The 18,592-nt window shown below is 46.6% G+C and overlaps 1 protein-coding gene across 6 annotated transcripts in view; it reads right to left on the bottom strand.

The window, feature by feature from the left end:
* BCL9 (BCL9 transcription coactivator) overlaps window positions 1–18,592 on the bottom strand; it is a 185,989-nt gene that overhangs the window by 39,855 nt on the left and 127,542 nt on the right. For 3 of the 6 annotated variants that reach the window (XM_040423015.1, XM_040423020.1, XM_040423019.1), the window contains exon 1: window positions 259–496. The exons of 2 other annotated variants lie outside the window; for them this stretch is intronic. The gene's annotated coding sequence lies outside the window, so the exon portion shown is untranslated. Of the gene's footprint in view, window positions 1–258; window positions 497–2,223; window positions 2,333–18,592 lie in introns of those variants that run through there. One more of the 6 variants, XM_040423016.1, reaches the window with a different exon arrangement.

The following is an 18,592-nucleotide window of genomic DNA, read 5'->3' as shown; positions in this document are numbered from 1 at the left end:
GACCCTGTCCTCGCCCCCCAGACCCTGTCCTCTCCCGGAGCCGCACACATGCCCCGCAGTCTCCGCACACTCCGGCCCGGAGCCCTCTCAGACGTCCACTCTCCGGAGGAGGCCCGCACTTCTCCCCCAGGCCGGAGAGGCCTCTGCCCCGCGTCCCCTCAGCCCGGGGCCTAGCTCCTGCTGCCCTCCTCCCCACAGCGTGTCCCCCGTTACCCGGATCCAGGGCCTGCTAGCGTGGAGCCAGGCAGCGACACTCACCGGTAGCAGCAGCAGGGACGAGGCGAAGCTCCCGCCGCGGGGGGAGGGGGGACTGGCTGGAGGAGGGGGATATAACGTGACGCTATCACCGGGGCTCCCGCGGTCCGCGGTCCGCGGTCCTCGCTCCCCTCACAGCCGGCAGTGCGGGCCGCTCGGCGGCAGCTTTAATCTCCCGCAGCCGCACACAAGCTCCATTGTCTTTTTTTTTTTCCTCCTCTCTCTCTCTCCTCCTTTAGCACCTTCTCCTACCTCCTCCCCCTTTCCGGCTCCTGCAAGTGGTGCCTTCCTCCTCCCCTCGCTGTGCCGAAGACAAAACCACACCCCCTCCGCTCTCAGCAGACACGCCCCCGACATTCCCAACACTTACCGCCGCTTCGTATGACATTGGGAACACGCCTACCTCAGCGAGTGCGACCACGCCTCCTCAATTCCACACTAAAGGCTTTCGTGAGAAATCAGACACGCCCACTGATGACAAACCACGCCCAGCCCGTCTGCCTGGTCTTCCTTTCTCTCTCACCAGAGGAACGTTCTACTCCTAACTGCCTCCCCCCTTCTGCCCTGTGAAGAGTGGCACCGCCCCGCTCCTTATCCCTGGTCCCGCCTCCCTCCAGGGGGCGGTGACCCCGCCCCCCTTCATTACTCCCCCCCCCCCTCCCTCCTCCACCTCCCGCCCCCCTCCCCGGCCAGCTTCTGACAACTGCACTGATTGCTGCTGCCGTGCACAGTGTGGAGCCATTGTTGTGTTCCCTCTGCCTGCCAGACTGGCCGTCCGCTCAGGATACCGCTGCGGTACCGCGTCATTTACAGGGTAAAAGAGGTTCTGCAGCAGCTGAGGTCACACCACCTCCAGATCTCACAGTGCGCGGCTCGGCTGTCGCAGAACCTCTTTTGGAAGGTGAATTGTGAGCTAAATGTCCATCACTGATGAACAGAAAGAGGTTCTGCAGCAGCTGAGGCGTGTATTATCAATAATATTCCCGGCACTGCTTCGGGAACCAATCTAATGCATGTCACAGCTGCTGCAGAACCTCTTTGAGCTCAATGTCTGTTCATCAATGGTGGACATTTACCCCACAGCCCCTATTCAAAAAGAAGTTCTGCAGCAGCTGAGGCGTAGATTGTAAATCGCGTTATCACCGCTGCGCCAGAACCTTCCAATGCGTGCCACAGCCGCTGCAGAACCTCTTGGTGACATGGAACTGTTGAGCTACATGTCAATTGCTCATTTAAAGGCACAGAGCTCAAAGAGGTTCTGCAGCAGTTCTCACACTTGTCACGCACACTGCAGCTGCTGCAGAACCTCCTTCCTCGGGGTGGGGGGGGGGTCATGTCAATAACTCATCAGGTTAAAGGGCAGCAGAGAACGCTTTGTTCAAAGTGTTGTAAAACCTGCACTGATACATTAGAGCAAACCCTCAGCTGTGGGAAGTATTAGATCTGGACAGGTTTTCCAGCATGGATAAAAAAAAAAAAGTATGAAGCAATGTCTCCATTCATTGCCAGCAAGCTGCACTTTGTACTTCCTTTTGAGCCATTTTCTATCTCTCCTCTTGCTGTCAGTGAATGGAAACATTCTTGTCCCCATTAAAGGGTCTGTCCCAAGATTCAAGCGTATCCAGGACTCCCCTTCTCCCAGCAGTCGGACCCCCACCAATCAGCCACCTATCCCCTATCCAGTGGTTTAAATCTTGGGTCTACCCCTTTAAGAACCTGAAAACGCCTCCAGACCTCTCACAACTGGGGGTTTGCTACAGTCTTATCCAGTCGAGACCATCCTGTGTGAATGAAAGTATAGCGCTACACTACACAGCAGCAATTGTACTTGGCCTCTTTAGGCTTTCAGTCTCTCCGTTCACTGACAGCAAGCAGACATCTTGAGAATCATAAAGGATAAATTCTGTGTCCTTAGGAAGAAATCGCATTGCGTCGGACATGTTTTGCCACAGGTGCACGGTCACTTACAAACATCAGGGTAGGTCCAGACTCGGGGGCCGCAGATCCGCGTTGAATCCAAAGCACAAATCGCATGCGTTTCGTCCACCGGCTGCTGCGAGAGGTAGGCTGCACAGGCCTGCATGTAAACAAGAGAGTTCCCATTCACTGACAGCAAGCAGAGATCTGGAAAATGGTAAAGAATCGTTTGGGCCATCTTTACCAAAACCCATACTGACAATCTGGGCAGTGACGCGCCCCCTATTCTCAGATCATGCCCCCCTTAATCATAGGCCTCATCCTATCGGTGACGCATCACACCCCCTTTCGTGACGCCACCTGCCCCCTTTACGCATATTTGGGTGCCAGGGATGAGTCTGTTGACGCAGTGTCCTGGCGCCACATACAGTTGAAGCCCTCCATGTGGTGCCAGGGAGGGCTTCCATTATTCGGAGGCTCCCCAGACATTCCAGGAAAGATGTGTCGTCGTTGCTCATAGCAACCAATCAGAGCACAGCTTTCATTTCTCAAACTGCTCTGGAAAAATGAAAGCTGAGCTCTGATTAGTTGCTATGAGCAACAAAGACCAATTTGATTGAAATGAATGGGTCCGCATCCATGATGCGGAATGACAACGGAACGGTGCCCGTGTATTGCGGATCCGCAAATGCGGTCCGCAATACGGGAACGGGACACCAGCGGTCGTGTGAGCGAGCCTAAGGCTGGTGTCACAAAAAAAGTTTTTTTGGAGGGCTTTCGCCATTTTTGGTTCATTTTTATGTTTTTTCAGGCAAAAAAAAGCCAGCTCCAGATGTTACATAGAGGTCTATGGGAAATATTAGACACAAGACCAACAGCAGGGTTTTTTGTGTGACTTTTTTCACCCTTGAGGTGCGTTTTTTGCGTCAATGGCGTTTCTTTCCATTCGCAGCATGCTCTCGGTCTGGTGTTTTTTTCCCCTCATTTGAGGTTTTCTCCTATAAAATGAAATGTCGTATTTTTATGGCGTTTTTTTTTTTAAAACCAATGTTTTTTTCTCATTCAGCTATAAGCTATGTTCACAAAGCGTTTTAGTTTTTTTTGACACTGTCAAAATCCACCGCATATTCTGCGTCAGAAACCACCAGTTTTCAGTTTAAACTGAAGGGAGCTAAACCATGGACACTCTTCATGGCTTCCAGTGGCGTCCATCTGGACACTAAACCAATAACAGACGTGTCCCTTCTTGGCGCGGTCGCAGCTTTACACTGCCAGTTGGCAGCACGGCCTTCTATTGAAAACAATGGGGGACAGACACCACACAGCCACCGGAATTGTGACGCGGAATCCGAGCCAAAATTCCAGCAGCAAAAGACACAGTGTGAATGAGCCCCTATAGAGGAAGTGACGGGGGCACATATTTTCCTCTAGAAAACGCAAAAAAATGGCTAAAACCCACTGGACATTTATCAAAACTGTTGCTAAGGAAAACCGGCTTAGCTGCCCATAGCAACCAATCAGATTGATCCTTTCATTTTCCAAAAGAGCTCTGAAAAATGAAAGGTGAAATCTCATTGGTTGCTATGGGCAACTAAGCCAATTTTCCTTAGCTCCAGTTTTGATAATTGTCCCTTGCTATAAAATACCTCAAAATGTGCCCCAAAGAACATGACAGGTGGTTTTTTTTATGTGTTTTCGGCCCCCCCCCAAAAAAAACACCAGGGCCTAAACCGTGTGTGAAGGAGCAAGGAAGGTGACATCCATCCAGGTGCCTGAAAATCCGGCCTTTAAGTAAATTGTAAAATCATTACCCCAGAGGAGGAGCGCAGCGCAGCGGAGGAATCAATATGAAGAGAGTCATAGGATTGATCGCTCCGCTTGTCAATAACGCCGCGGCCATTAAAACAATTGATATTATTGAAGCTTGTTATGGCAAATTACGAGACACTGACACTGATCAACCTCCGTGTACAGTCAGACAGAAAGAGGCAATTACCCCACTCCTTAAGGGCTCATGCACACTACCATTGTTGTCTTGCGGATCCGCAAAACACAGATACTAGCCGCGTGCAGTCCGCATTTTGCAGAACAAAATGGCCGACCCCTAATAGAACAGTCCTATCCTTGTCCATAATGCGGACAATAATAGGACATGTTGTATTTTAATTTTTTCGGAACGGCTATGCGGACATACGGACACGGAATGCACAAGGTGTCATTTCCGTTTTTTGCAGCCCCATTGAAGTAAATGGTTCTGCATACGGGCCTAAAAAAAAAATGGAATGGACACGGACAAAAAATACGTTCATGTGCATGCGCACTTATTCCTCTTTAGGGCTATTGTGCCCCGAATGGGTCCTCAATCCAAAAGATATGGAGCGGATGCCCATGGAAGCACTACGGAGAGCATCCGTGGAATTTCGGTCTGTGCCTCCACACCGCAAAAAAATAAAACTTGAATGCATTCACCTATATAGAAGTTTTTTAAGATGACCGGTCACATGACAGTTGCGGTAAAATTTTTGCAAAGGTTACTGCAACCTTTTCCTCCTATAGGGTAACACGCGGTAATCCGCAATTTTACTTCATCCCACTTCCTAGTCCTAGTCTCTCCTTGCCTTGGGCGGTTAAGACTATGTGATTATCAATCAGATCAGAAATTATTTAAAGGGCACCTGTCAGCAGGATCGACCCTATTATATCTGTCTGATAGAGTTGATACTGCTGATTAAAATGATACCTGCCTTCTGAAAATCGGTTGCGGCGTCCCCGAGAAATAAAGATTCGTATTCATTATGTAAATTATGGCTTCAGTGCACAGAGGGGCGTGGTGAGCGCCGAAAAGTTAGGGTGCACCAAGGGCCTAGGCCCCGCCCTCAGTGCACTGAAGCTCTTATTTGCATAAAGAGTAAAAGTCTTTTTTTACATGAACGCCACAACTGATTTTCACAAGACAAATATCATTTTAATCAGCAGGAACAACCCTACCAGACAGTACGCTGGATTTTATAGGTGGTCTTTAAGGAAATGACCAGATATTAAAATTCTGTAATGTCTACCTTAACAGAATAAGGGTGTGTGGTTAAAAGATGTCGTAAAATGTGACAAAATATGGGACATCATTTTTTGCAATATATTGAGACCCCCAACCCCCCCTTTGGTCAGGATTTTAGTCAATGATGTGACAAGCAATCCTCTTGTGCCTGGGACTCCTGCAGTTTGTAAATTAGGTCTGGGTTTATATAAATGAGCAACAAGCAGGGTAGGACTGTAATACTGCCATATAGTGCCAGATAATATCGTCACATACAGGTCACATTATACCACATCATAGTGCCCAGATAACTGCATCCAAAGTGAACACATAATACCACCATATAGTGCTGATACAATACAGCCACCATACCGTGCCCAAATAATATATACTGTACCAAATAATTCTTCCTTATAGAGTTCACATAATACAGCTATATAGTGCCAGGATAATGCTGCTTTATACAGCCCACATAATGCCACCATATACTGCAGTAACCAAGTAATATGTAGTATTCCAAAAATAATACTCCCTTATAGGGATCACATTATAAATCTATATATATATGCTTTGTACCGCTCACATAACACCAGATTAATATACAGAGTTCAAATAATTCTTCCTTGTAGATGTCATGTAGTAGCTATATAGTGCCAGGATAATGCCTGCATAATACTACCATGTAGTAGCAAGTAATATACAGTATCCAAATAATACTCCCTTATAGCGATCACATCATACATCCGTACAGTGCTAAGATAACACTGCTTTATACAGCCCAAATAATACCACTATATAGTACCCAAGTAATATATAGTATACAAATAAGACTCATTTAAAGGGACTGCATAATACAGTCTTATAGTCGTATAGATAACACTACCCTATTCTGCTCGCATAACACCGCCATATAGTGCCCAAATAATATACAGTATTGATGTATTTCCCACATAACCGTACAATTCACTTCCTAAATAACACCGACATATACAGTGAAATAATAGGGGGTGTTTTCAGGTGGGCATCTATAGGGGGTGCAGAGGGATCAGCCAGACCAGGGCTCTGATGCCTGCAGTATTAGCACTGGTCCACTACTGGCGGGGGCGCTGTTACAGGCTTTGCACTGGGACCCAAGAGCTAATTTCCTGGAAAGTCCAGGAGTCTCGCAGATAACGAGGAGACCTCCTGGGTGCCATAGAAGTTGCCTGGCGCCTCCCGGGAAGCGGGCTTGGAAGAACGTATTCCGATTCATCACATTAAGGGGGTGGTGCCAAGTCGCAGAAAGGGGTGCGGTCTACACAAAAAGGGGCCTGTCACAGTAGTAGTAGTCACAGGTCAGAGCATCCCTTTAAGCTAGTACAAAAGCTGGAGGAATCCAGTCGGCGAGTTCTCGCCCGTCGGCCCCGGGATCATTATTTTCTTTTCATTATCCAAATTAATTTGATGTATTTCTCCTAATCGGCACGGGGACTTAGGATCCATAAATACTTAATAATCATCCATTATTCACGGAGAGGATTATTTAGAGGAGAAGTTCTAATATTTACCTCCCTTCACATCAGCATAGTTTATTTTCCGCTGACATTCTCTGAATGCTATTTCCATTTTTTTTTTCTGGGAAAAATGATATTTTTGTCATTTATGGGAACGCTCCCTGCAGAAGCGGAGACCGGTGCTCCCAGTGGATGCTTCTGCCAATGTTAAAGGGGTTTATCCAGATTATGATACTGCTCCATCAATTCCGACTGATCAGCGGGGATGCGGGGTGTCAGACCCCCACAGTTTACATATCGATGGCCTATCTTGAGTAAAATCGTGGACAACCCCTTTAAGGAGACGGCATCAATACAATTCCCATCAGTTGCCTTACAATTTAAAGGGGTTGTCTAGTATTAAAGGGGTTGTCTAGTATTAAAGGGGTTGTCTCCACGCCAGCATTGGTGGCATATGGCTAGGATATGGTTTCCGCACCTGTAAAATAAAGTTCCCAATGAGAACAAGAGCACACTGCGCATGCGCTGCCGCCCTCCATTTATTTCTATGGAAGCGCCAAAAATAGCTGAGCGCTGCTCAGCTATTTCTGGCAGCTCCATGAAAGTGGAGCGGTGCCCTCGCTTGCGCGGTGCTCCCTCCTTTCATTTCTATGGGACTTCCCAAAAAAATAGCTGAGCTCACCGCCCAGTTCATTTCGGCGCTCCCATACAAAAAAATGAAGGGCGGCTGCGCATGCGCAGTGTGCTCTTGTTCTCTTTGGGAGTTTCATGCTAGAGAAAGGTGCGGGTGCCAATGTTCCAGGTGAGACAACCCCTTTAACAGGTAAGTACGTCATTGCAACCGATCCCTTTTTGCACCGCTGCACGTACAGCGCAAAACAAAGCAACGTTTCTGGATCTCAAATATCCTATGGTTTGTGTACACAGCTCTGATGCAGCTCTATGTGTCTCCATGGTTACAGACGACAAACACATTCTGTATGTAGTCTGACATCCTGTGTGGTTTCTATAGATTTACATAAAAGGGGCGTTTGCGGGTAGTTTTTGGCTAGGCTGAAAACATTGTTTTCAAGCTGATTGGTAGTGCTTGTCCAATCCATATGTCCCCATAGGAGTCAATGTAGTCAGTAAGAGGCAGCGGATCTCTTAAAGGGGTTGGTCTAAGATTAAAAAAAATGGCTGCTTTCTTTCAAAAACCGCGCCACACCCGTCCGGTATTACAGTTCAGCGTCATACACTTCACAGACACAACCCACGGACTGGTGCGTAACTGTTTATAGAAGAAAGCGGACATGTTTTTCTAATCCTAGACAATCCCTTTAACCCCTTAAGGACATAGGACGTACCGGTACGCCCTATTTCCCGAGTCCTTAAGGACACAGGACGTACCGGTACGTCCTGACTTAAAATCGGCATTACGGCGCCGCGGGGGTTAATCGGAACGGGATGCCGGCTGAAATCATTCAGCCGGCATCCCGTAACAATGCAGGGGGGGGTCATTTGACCCCCCCGTATCGACGATCGCAGAAAACCGCAGGTCAATTCAGACCTGCGGTTTTCTGCGTTTCCGGTCCATTCGGGTGTCCTGTGACCCGATGAACCGGAAAAAGACTGCGATCGGTGGCGTAATTATACACCACCTATCGCAGTCCGAGGATTTGGCCCTGGTGCTGAACGCCGCTGTCCAGGGTGCTGATTGGAGCAGGGGAGAGAGGCGCGAGATTCAAACTTCCTGCGCTCCTCTCTCCCCTCCTCTTCCTGTCCAGCACCCTGACCGTGCAGCACCGTTCGGCACCAGCTCCTGCGTCCCCCTAATCGCCATCCATCACCCTCCTGCACCCATCGCCACCCAGGTAGGTTAGGGTCAGTGAGGGAGAGGCACCGTTAGGCAGGGAAAGAAGGGAAAAGTTAGAAAAAAAAAAAAGTTCTTTTATTTCAAAACTTTTTTTGATCCATCAGACCCCAGACCCCCCCACCAGCCCCGCACCCCCCCCCACCCCCCACCAGCCCCCCACCCCCCACCAGCCCCCCCACCCCCCACCAGCCCCCCTTCCCCTCACCACCACTTTTTTTTTTTTTTTCTGCGTGCGCTGACTGGCCGGCACTTTTTAGCGTCCGTCCACTGTTAGCGCATCGCCCACCCCACCACCGCACCACCCCACCGACCGCTGATCAGCGTTGTACCGCTGATCAGCAAATTTGAACTTTTTTTTCCTAACACTTGCCCTTTCTTTTTTTGCCTTTTTTAGTACGTGAACACCCGTTGCCCCCACACACACGCACATATAATAAAGGTTTCCACACACGCACACATACACGCACACACACCCATGGCCCGCCGGATGTTCTCGGCCGAGGAGGCATACGCCCAGATTGCCTCCGACTCCGAGAGCCCCAGTGAGGATGAGGATGACCCCACGTTCCTTTTGTCATCCGCATCCTCCTCATCATCATCGGATGACGATGAGCCACCAAGGCGGCGGAGACGCCGCCAGGCGGAGCCAGGGGCCCCACATGCTAGGGATCCTGTGGCCCACCCTAGTACGAGCCGCCCTGGGGTTCGTACTGGTTTCCCGGCCCACCAAATAAGTCCACCGGAGCCCCCTGCCGATGAACTTAGTTGGTGTCCCCCAGTGGACTTTGAGCCTGAGATTCCGGATTTTGCTGGCAATCCTGGAATCCAGATTCCCACAGTGGGGTTTACTGAAATTGACTATTTTAGTTTTTTTTTCAGTAACCCACTGGTGAATCTGATGGTGGAGCAGACGAATCTGTATGCCCAACAGTTCGTCGCTCAAAACCCAGGCTCATTTTTGGCTAGACCCGGTGGCTGGACGCCGGTCAGTGCAGCCGAGATGAGGACATTTTGGGGCCTCGTGCTGCATATGGGTCTAGTCCAAAAACCCAGTGTCAGGCAATACTGGAGTGGGGACGTCCTATACCAGACCCCACTGTACAGTATGGTCATGACACGCTCCCGGTTTGAGGCCGTCCGGAAATGTCTGCATTATTCCGATAATGCAGCATGTCCACCCCGAGGTGATTCTGCCTATGACCGGCTGTATAAGATACGGCCGGTCATCGATCACTTTGGGGCCAAATTCATGGAGGCCTACGTACCTGGAAGGGAGGTCGCGGTTGATGAGTCTCTCGTTGCGTTCAAGGGGAGACTCAGTTTCCGCCAATACATTCCCACAAAGCGGGCGAGGTATGGCGTGAAGCTATACAAAATTTGTGAGAGTACCTCAGGGTACACTTACAAATTTCGTGTGTACGAGGGGCGAGATTCCCGTATTCAACCCCCAGAATGTCCCCCCACTCTGGGTGTTACCGGGAAACTCGTGTGGGACCTTATGTACCCACTGCTGGATAACGGTTACCACTTGTACGTGGACAACTTTTATACCAGTATCCCCTTGTTCAGGTCCCTTGCCGCCAGATCCACGTTCGCTTGTGGGACCGTGCGGAAAAATCAACGCGGCCTCCCTGCCTACCCCCTCCAGGTACCTATCCCCAGGGGTGAGACCTGTGCCCTTACCAGTGGAAACCTGTTGCTGGTCAGGTATAAGGACAAGAGGGATGTCCTTATGCTGTCCACAATCCACGGTAACAGCACCACCCCAGTCCCTGTGCGAGGTACCGCGGCAACGGTCCTCAAGCCCGATTGTATCGTCGACTACAATCGGTATATGGGAGGAGTTGATCTCTCTGATCAAGTCCTCAAGCCATATAACGCCATGCGCAAAACCCGGGCATGGTACAAAAAAGTTGCGGTCTACTTGGTACAGGTTGCCATGTACAACTCTTTTGTACTATCCCGAAGCGCTGGCAGCACAGGGACATTCCTCCAATTCTATGAGGCAGTCCTCAAGGACCTGATCTTTTCGGACCGGGAAAGAGCAGGCCGGAGTACCTCGGGAATTGGAGGCGCCCGGATCGTCCCTGGCCAACACTTTCCAGGTGTGGTCCCCCATACTGGAAAGAAGGGACGAACCCAAAAAAAGTGCAGAGTGTGTCACAAGAGGGGGATACGGAAGGACACCACCACTCAGTGCGACACTTGCCCCGATCATCCGGGCCTCTGCATTATCGATTGCTTCAGGGAGTATCACACTTCCATGGAGTACTACATTTTTATAATCCCCAACAGTCCACTAGAGAACATAAAAAACTATGGCTCTCAGACTTTGGAGACACGGAAACATTTTTTTTTTCCCAAAAAAATATTAGTTTTAGTGCAGGCATCCTCAAACTGCGGCCCTCCAGATGTTGTAAAACTATAACTCCCAGCATGCCCAGACAACCTACAGCCATCAGCAGGGCATGGTGGGAATTGTAGTTTTACAACATCTGGAGGGCCGCAGTTTTTAGGATGCCTGCTTAGTGTCTCCAAAGTCTGAGAGCCATACATATTGGGCATCGTCGCGTGCGTAAAAGTCGTCGCTATAAAAATAACTTTTGCCCAAACGCCTCGGATGAACGGTGTTAAAAATATAAAATAAAAACGGTGCCAAAACACCCATTTTTGGGCAAAATTTCCATTTGAATCCTTTTTGCCGGTAATAAAGCAAGGGTTAACAGCCAAACAAAACTCAATATTTATGGCCCTGATTCTGTAGTTTGCAGAAACACCCCATATGTGGTCGTAAATGGCTATATAGCCGCACGGCAGGGCATAGAACGAAGGGAACTCCATATGGTTTCTGGAAGGCAGATTTTGATGGACAGTTTTTTTTTTGACACCATGTCCCATTAGAAGCCCCCCCTGATGTAGCCTAGACTAGAAACTCCAAAAAAGTGACCCCATCTAAGAAACTACACCCCTCAAGGTATTCAAAAGTTACTTTACAAACTACGTTAACCCTTTAGGTGTTCCACAAAACTAAATAGCGAATGTAGAAACAATTTTAGAATTTAATTTTTTTGTTACATTGCCTCAAAAAGAGTAATATAGAGCAACCAAAAATCTAATTTACCCCTAAAATAGTCCCAAAACAACAACCACCTTATCCCATAGTTTCCTAGATGGGGTCACTTTTATGGAGTTTCTACTCTAGGGGTGCATCAGGGGGCTTGAAAGGGTACATGGTGTCAATAAACCAGTCCAGCAAAATCTGCCTTCCAAAAACCATATGACGTTCCCCTTCTTCTATGTCCTGCCGTTTAGCCAAACAGTAGTTTACGACCACATATGGGGTGTTTTTGCAAACTACAGAATCAGGGCAACCCATTTTGAGTGTTGTTTGGCAGTTAACCCTTGTTTTACTCCTGGAAAAAATGTATTATATTGGAAACTTTTCCAAAAAATAGAAATTTCAAAATTGTTTCTCCATCTGCCATTAACTCTTGTGGAACACCTAAAGGGTTAACAAAGTTTGTAAACCCAGTTTTGAATACCTTGAGGGGTGTACTTTCTTAGATGGAGTCACTTTTTTGAAATTTCTATTCTAGGGGTGCAACAGGGGGCTTCAAATGGGACATGGTATAAACAAAACCAGTCCTGCCAAATATGCCTTCCAAAACCCATATGGTGTTCCCCTCCGTCTATGTGCTACCGTTCGGCCAAACAGTAGTTTACGACCACATATGGGGTGTTTTTGCAAACTACAGAATCAGGGCAACCCATTTTGAGTGTTGTTTGGCAGTTAACCCTTGTTTTACTCCTGGAAAAAATGTATTATATTGGAAACTTTTCCAAAAAATAGAAATTTCAAAATTGTTTCTCCATCTGCCATTAACTCTTGTGGAACACCTAAAGGGTTAACAAAGTTTGTAAACCCAGTTTTGAATACCTTGAGGGGTGTACTTTCTTAGATGGAGTCACTTTTTTGAAATTTCTATTCTAGGGGTGCAACAGGGGGCTTCAAATGGGACATGGTATAAACAAAACCAGTCCTGCCAAATCTGCCTTCCAAAACCCATATGGTGTTCCCCTCCTTCTATGTGCTACCGTTCGGCCAAACAGTAGTTTACGACCACATATGGGGTGTTTTTGCAAACTACAGAATCAGGGCAACCCATTTTGAGTGTTGTTTGGCAGTTAACCCTTGTTTTACTCCTGGAAAAAATTGATTATATTGGAAAATTTTCCAAAAAATAGAAATTTCAAAATTGTTTCTCCATCTGCCATTAACTCTTGTGGAAGACCTAAAGGGTTAATAAAGTTTGAAAAAACAGTTTTGAATACCTTGAGGGGTGTAGTTTCTAGAATGGGGTCATTTTTGGGAGGTTTCTATTATCTAAGCCTCACAAAGTGACTTCAAACCTGAACTGGTCCATAAAAAGTGGGATTTTGAAGATTTCTGAAAATTTCAAAATTTGCTTCTAAACTTCTAAGCCTTGTAACATCCCCAAAAAATAAAATATCATTCCCAAAACAATTCAAACATGAAGTAGACATATGGGGAATGTAAATTCATCACAATTTTTGGGGGTATTACTATGTATTACAGAAGTAGAGAAACTGAAAGTTTGAAATTTGCTAATTTTTCAAAATTTTTGGTAAAAATTGTATTTTTTTATGCAAAAAAATTAAATTTTTTGACCCAATTTTAGCAGTGACATGAAGTACAATATGTGACGAAAAAACAATCTCAGAACGGCCTGGGTAAGTCAAAGCGTTTTAAAGTTATGAGCACTTAAAGTGACACTGGTCAGATTTCCAAAAAATGGCCTGGTCCTTAAGGTGAAAATGAGCCCGGTCCTTAAGGGGTTAAACCAGACCAGTGGCGATCAACCGATCCTCATCCTCGCCTATCCGGATAGGACAACCGCTTTCTCAATGGAACCCGACAAATACATTTTTTTTCTAAAGCCTGATATCGGCAAACATGCCTTCTATGTCCGGACTGGCGCAGAACAGAGCGGCCGGGCACCCTGCATGCGCCACTGGCTGCCATTACCGGCTTTATGCCCACAGCCTGGCCTCACAAGACAATTCTCTTCCCGCCCGACATCCAGATTAATGGTTTACCAGCGACGCCGACATTAAAGGGAACCTGTCACTGGGATTTTGTGTATAGAGCTGAGGACATGGGCTGCTAGATGGCCGCTAGCACATCCGCAATACCCAGTCCCCATAGCTCTGTGTGCTTTTATTGTGTAAAAAAACAGATTTGATAAATATGAGACTCATCTCACGTACAGAACTCATCTCAGGTTAATTTGCATATGTATCAAATCGGGCTTTTTTACACAATAAAAGCACACAGAGCTATGGGGACAGGGTATTGCGGATGTGCTAGCGGCCATCTAGCAACCAGTGTCCTCAGCTCTGTACACAAAATCCCGGTGACAGGTTCCCTTTAAGAGGTTAATAATGGGAGCGATCCTTCTGTCCCGATAAACCCCGACTACCATTTCTACCCTCTCCGGCCGCTTTACTCCGCTATAAAGAAAGGCAATAAAACACCTGCATTTTATAGATCTCCTTCCCAGGCCAACTCCTGGTACTGAGCAGCCATATAGATAAGGAGGCTCTCCGCAAACAAGATCGCTATCGCCCTCGCTGTCTGCAGCCGCAGTCCACTACGCCGCTCTCCTTCTTAGGCCTCCTGCACGAAGACCCACCGCGGGGCAGCCGCAACGGATCGCGGACCCGTTCACTTTAACGGGTCCGCGATCCGGCCGTTCCGCAAAAAGATAGCACTCTGTAGTGCTTTCGTAAGGTTCCGTTCCGTGCTTACGTTCCGCCTCTCTGGATTTGCGTACCCATTGAAGTGAATGCACACGGAACAGTGCCGGTGTATTGCGGATCCGCAAATGTGGTCCGCAATACGGCCTTAGGCCTCTTGCACACGAACGTTTTTTTTTTCCGTTTCCGTTCCATTTTTTGCGTTCCGTATACGGAACCATTAATTTCAATCGATCCACAAAAAAAATGGAAGGTACTCCGTATGCCTTCCGTATTCACGTTTTTCCGTTCCGTTCAAAGATAGAACATGTCCTATTATTGTCCGCATAACGGACAAGGAGAGTACTGTTCTATCAGGGGCCAGCGGTTCTGTTCCGCAAAAAACGGAATGCACACTGACTTCATCTGTATTATTTGCGGATCAGTTTTTTGCAGACCGCAAAATACTGAAAAAGCCATACGGTCATGTGCAAGAGGCCTTAGGGCTCGTTCACATGAACGTTTTTTGCGTTCCGAATATGGGCCGATTTTTGAGTTCCATATACGGTCCGTATACAGAACCATTCATTTCAATGGTTCCGCAAAAAAAACTGAATGTACTCCGTATGCATTCCATTTCCGTATTTCCGTTTTTCTGTTCCGTTCAAATATAGAACATGTCCTATTATTGCCCGCAAATCACGTTCCGTGGCTCCATTCAAGTCAACAGGTCTGCAAAAAAAACTGAACACTTACGGAATGTACTCCGTATGTCTTCCGTATCGGTTCCGTTTTTGCGGAACCATCTATTGAATATTTTATGCCCAGCCCAATTTTTTCTATGTAATTACTGTATACTGTATATGCCATATGGAAAAACGGAACGGAAAAACATAACAGAACCGGAAAGACTACTGAAACAAAAAACGGATCCGTTAAAAATGGCCCATAAAACACTGAAAAAGCCATACGGTCATGTGAACGAGCCCTTTTTTTCCGTTTACGTCCCATTTTTTGTGTTCCGTATACGGACCACATACGGAACCATTCATTTCAATGGATCCGCAAAAAAAACAGAAGGTATTCCGTTTCCGTATTTCTGTTCCGTTCAAACATAGAACATGTCCTATTATTGCCCGCAAATAACGATCCGTGGCTCCATTCAAGTCAATGGGTCCGCAAAAAAAAAAACGGAATGCATACGGAATGCATCCGTATGTCTTCCGTATCCGTTACGTTTTTGCGGAACCATCTATTGAAAATGTCATGCCGAGCCCAATTTTTTTATATACTTACTGTTTAAACATTATTGTATGCTTCCGTTTCCGTTTGCGATCCGCAAAAAACGGATCACAAACAGAAACCAAACGATTAAAAAGGGAACGGCAAAACGGAGCAGAAGCATAAACACTACTGAAACAAAAAACGGATCCGTAAAAAACAGACCGCAAAATACAGAAAAAGCCATACGGTCGCGTGCAGGAGGCCTTATACTTTTCAGTTTCTTTCTGATCTGAAGGTGATGGCTGCAGCCTCGTCACAGCTTACAAAGCACAGCGCCGTCCATTGTATAGTGGCCGTGCTTGGTATTGCAGCCCATTCACTTGAACAAGACTGAGCTGCGCCTTGACGCGTGACTGATAAAGGTGACGTCGCTGGCCTAGGAAAGGCGAGAGTCGGGCCCTCACCGACCAGATGTTGATGACCTATCTAGAGGACAGGTAATCAATATTCTACTCCCAGAAAACCCCATTTAAAGGGTTTGTGTCACTTCCAGGATTTCGCTAGGATATGCCACCAATGTGTGGTATCTTTTTCTGATAGCTGCAAATCATATGTGATCCCCCCCCCAATATTGTGGCTTGCTTTATTACAAAAGCAGCACTATCCTCGCCCAATGGTTTTGTCTGGTATTGCAGTTAAGCCCCACTTAATTGAATGGGGCTGAGCGGCAATAGCAGACATTTAACCCATGAACAGGTGTGGCGATGCTTCTGGAAAAAAAATACAAATAAAAAAGCAGACGCTTTTTCTAATTATGGACAATCCCTTTAAATTCAATAGTTTTTTTTTCATAATGACTCCCACTGTTGGGCTTGCAGGTTCAGACTTTTTGTAAAGTTGCACTCTATACAGGGTAGCACATTTCCTAGTGTACTTTGATCCATGCAATAAATGCTTTCTAGTGCACAGACATGACCCCTGTAATAAAACCCGTCCTGATACAGTATAAACTTAACTGTACGCTACATACTACAGAAACTGTGAATTTAAGAGGGGGGGGGGGGGGGGGGGGGGTGTCCACTGTTCACTTCTACTTCCAATGAGTGTAAAATTGGCAAATAAACCCACTTTGCAATAGGTTTTGATTAAAAATGTGCTCCCACTTTGTTTCTACAGCTCCTAGGTAGACTTAGGTGTCTCCATGGCAACAGACAACAAACTAACCTGTGTAGTCTGATCATGCAGTCATGTACTCCCTTCCATCTGTCCCTCTCAGTAAACTACCGAATATACATGAAAATAAAAAAGTAGGGGGCAGACAGAAAGGGGTATGACTGCAGGATCAGACTACACAGGGGTTTCTTTGTAGTCTGTTACCATGGAGACGTACAATTTTGTGTAGAATCTGTATACATCAACAGGTAGAGAGCTACTGCAAATCAGATCATCGCTTTCTTTTTCACTAGGGGAAGGGGCTTTCCAGGAACCACTTAGCAAAATTTTTGTAAATTCGCATAGCCCCAAAGTGGGGCTTACATAAACCCCACCTATTTGGCTCAGAGAATTAGGGACAATCCTTGCAAATTTGGGACTACTGGCAACTAGGTACAGGCTAGTGTGTGTGGTGGGGAAGAAGGGAAACCACCACTTTCTAAAAAGGGTTTGTCTTGGTGAGACGGCCATGATGTCACGACTGAGCACCTGACACTAGTGGAAGGAAAGGCAGTAATAGGGAAGGCTCTCATTTTGAGATATCACTGACATGAATCAGAAGATGTGAAGGGTGGGGTTCTGTGTCCTGTGGCCACCAATGGTCAGTAGAACATGGGCTGTGGAGCTTCTTCGATAATGTGCCCCTTCCTCTTATAACCCATTCATTTTCAAAGGGCTTGTAATCCTGGCGAGGGGCGCAATGATTGGAGGAGGACCAGGGTCCTTTCGTCAACAGGGGCCTCAGACCCCTATTGGTGACATATTCTGCAGACCTCCCAAGTATCCCTTTTTGGAGGGACAGTCCCTATTTTTGACCCAAGGCCCTCTGTCCCTCTTTGCTCCATAAATGTCCCTCTTTTCATTACTGCATTTACAATATTGATCCAGAAAGTGTTTGGCTGGTTCCCATGTGCATATTAGAGCCATCATTGGATATTATTTCATTATTTGATGCAATCTGGATTTTTTCGAAATTTCTAATTTTAGAATCTAACATTTTTAAAATCTAATTTTTGAGATATTTCATAAGAAAAAAAAACTATTTCAGTATATAGATATGCAGGAAAAATGGACCCTTCACACAATGGACCAAAAGTGTCCTTCTTTGAATGTCCAAAAAGTTGGGAAGTATGATTCTCTCATATCTCAGTATATTTTGAGGACCTTCCCTTCTATCTGACACATTTCAGGAGACCACAAGTAGTTACAGTGTGGAAACCATACAGTAACAGCGAAAATAGGGGATACATTTTTCAAGAAATGCTTCACAAGCGATAAAAACCTACAAAAACACCAAGGACAGGGCTCGAAAGAACCACATCAAACCCTAAAGACTTCATGGCCTTAACCCGCCATGTTTGCGTGAATTTTTTTTTGATAAACTATGTAAATTCTTCCACTTAACAACTAATCTCTGAACACACCATAAAAGTTCCAGCATACACTGCCGAAATCGGGGCCCGCTGGAAATAACGTCGGCCGCATTCTTCGAGGGGCACAAACAGGACAGGTGTAGCCTCTACCTCCCTGACATATGGGCATTCTTAACTATTAGGTTTCATCTGAAGCCTGGAGAAGGAAAACGTTAACCCTATCATTCCCTGAGATTTTGGAGAAATGATCTGCAAAGGGTTCATCTATGGAAGCTGTGGAGTAGGTGACCACTGTCTATCCAGTTTCTTGAATATTTTGGAGAAACCCTTGAGGAGCAACCCAACAATGAATGTATCTGGGAGCATAATGAGGGTCTCGTTTGTTATGGTCCTAAACAAGGTCCCTTGGTAAAACAAGGGTGGAGGAGCCAACCAGGAGCTTATCCCACCACCATCTGCAAGGTATGAATGG

Source organism: Bufo bufo, chromosome 3 (genome assembly GCF_905171765.1).
Source record: "Bufo bufo chromosome 3, aBufBuf1.1, whole genome shotgun sequence".
NCBI classification, from domain to species: domain Eukaryota; kingdom Metazoa; phylum Chordata; class Amphibia; order Anura; family Bufonidae; genus Bufo; species Bufo bufo.
This window is presented reverse-complemented; position numbering and strand designations above follow the sequence as displayed.